At 33.4% G+C, this 2,500-nt stretch overlaps 1 long non-coding RNA gene across 1 annotated transcript in view; it reads left to right on the top strand.

The window, feature by feature from the left end:
- LOC149132360 (uncharacterized) overlaps positions 1-698 on the top strand; it is a 49,042-nt gene extending 48,344 nt beyond the window's left edge. The window contains exon 2 of the long non-coding RNA XR_016244638.1: positions 1-698. This exon is cut by the window's left edge and continues 2,037 nt beyond it. This is a non-coding gene — a long non-coding RNA (uncharacterized LOC149132360).
- The last annotated feature ends 1,802 nt before the right edge of the window (positions 699-2,500 follow it).

The raw sequence follows: 2,500 nt of genomic DNA, 5'->3' as shown, positions 1-2,500 counted from the left end.
TTATCAATCATTGTTTGAAATTCTTTGATTTGTATGTCTAATTCTTAACAGGATTTTGTTGGTTTGTTTTGTTTTCAAAAAAAAAAAAAAACAGACAAAAATAATAATAATAAAACACGAAAGGAAAATCAAAACGATTTTAAAGGAATAAATGCAACAAGCAGAAAGACAAGGGAAAAACTCACAAAGAACACCGAGAAAAAAACCGAAAAGAAATACCCCAAAAAACACGTACAATAATTGACACCAACGCCGTCTCTAACCGCTGATAACATTGCAAATAATAATAATAATAATAATAATAATAATAATAATAATAATAATAATAATAATAACATGGACATCGTTGAAAAATCACGGATAATATATTAACCCCACCATCATCATCGTCAGTCACCATTAGCATCATCATCATCAACATCGCAACCGCAATTTATATATATATATATATATATATATATATATGTGAGGTCGATTGGCAAAAATACACAACAAAAAGAAGAAAAAAAATATATTTGTTAAAGAAACGATAATGATGGTGATGATGATGTTGAAGATGATAAAAACAATGGAAAATCGAACGAGTCAAAGTCGATCGAGAAGAACGTCTACGGAATCAGAAGGAATGAAGAAAATCGGGTAATAATAATAATAATAATAATAATAATAATAATAATAATAATAATAATAATAATAATAATAATAATTTCAGAAAAAAAAAAGTAAATTTTGTATGACATGAAAGGAATAATATATATTAAAAAGTATTTATAATATTCATATATACATGCTAGACATACAGACATATACATCCACAAGATGGGGAGCTGAGAAGAAAAAAAGAATATTTGAAGATAATAATGAAATGTGCGTATACATATATACATCCGTATACACCTGTGTATGTATATAGAGAGATATGTAAGCAACAGTTGTAAACCAGCTTCGACAACGACACCAACTATACACATTAGTACCACCGCAGCGCCACCACCAACCATCATCGCACCACTGTAATTTCTACTATTACGACTACTACTACTACTACTACTACTACTACTACTACTACTACTACTACTACTACTCGAAATATGGAAGAATTTACAAAAAGTCAAAACAAATCGTTAAAATAAATCTACACACACACACACACACACACACGCACACACACACACATACACACACACAAACACACACGCATATATATATATATATATATATATATATATATATATATATACAGAAATATATGCACCCATATATACTAACATATACATGTAGACACACACATATATATATATATACATAGGGAGAGATAAGTTGGAAGAATAGAAACCTGCTCTTTGTAGTAATCCAAAATAAAAATAATAATTAGCAACAAAAACAATATTAATAACATTAGCAGCGACAATCACAGCAACAACAACAAAAATATATAATGTGGGAGAGAGTAAAAGGGTGAGGACCTATTTAAAATTTACTTCGGAGTACTCCACCTGGCCTCTTATTTTTTTGTTGTTGTCTTCTCTACTTTTTTTTTTATCTATCATCGAAAGCCCACATCTCTCTCTACACCACAAATACCCCACGACTACCACCACCATCACCTCTACACCACTACTACTACTACAACTACTACTACTACTACTACTACTACTACTACTACTACTACTACTAACTACTAACTACTACCACTACCACCACCGCCGCCGCCACCACAACTACGGCAACTACTACTTACCCACAGCCACCAAAGAGACTGCGATTCCACTACCGGGCAACACTAATTATATATCATCAACAAAAAGTACCACCTTCATTAGTGTCATCTTTTTTAATTACTTTCTAATTAAGTCTGTTGTCGTTAATAACAATTTCCTCTCAGGCGAATTTAAAAAGTTATAATTTAACTTAATGAAGTTAATTAAATTTAATTCATAATATTTGTTTAACAAACAAATCAAAAAGCAACAGGCCTACATATATATATATATATATATATATATATATATATATATATATATACAAGGGTGGCTTTAGATATGCAGAAAGCATATTACAACCCCATGCAGAGTTTTGGTGGTGGTGCTGGTGGTGTTGTTGGCATTGGTGTTAGTATAGGCGGTGGTGGTAGTGGTATTGGTGGTAGTGTTGGTAATGGTTACTATCAGAATGAGGGTCCTTACTGCTACGACTTGGGCGGCACAGCATACATGTTGGGACAGCACCAACAACAGCATCATCATCAACAACATCACCACCATCAACAACAGCAACAACAGCATCACCATCAACAACAACAACAGCAACATCATCCACAGCAGCAGCATCATCACCAACAGCAACAACAACAACAACATCCACAAGCACATCAAACAACCCCGCCGACAACTTTAACGCAACAACACCAACAACAACAACAGCAACAACAACAACATGCCGAATATTACGGACCCTCGTCATGTCTGCTCCAGAGTCACATGAGCCCCGCCGCCGCTGC

The sequence above is a fragment of the Octopus bimaculoides genome, chromosome 16, assembly GCF_046866305.1.
Source record: "Octopus bimaculoides isolate indiv1 chromosome 16, ASM4686630v1, whole genome shotgun sequence".
In the NCBI taxonomy this organism is placed as follows: Eukaryota; Metazoa; Mollusca; class Cephalopoda; order Octopoda; family Octopodidae; genus Octopus; species Octopus bimaculoides.
This window is presented reverse-complemented; position numbering and strand designations above follow the sequence as displayed.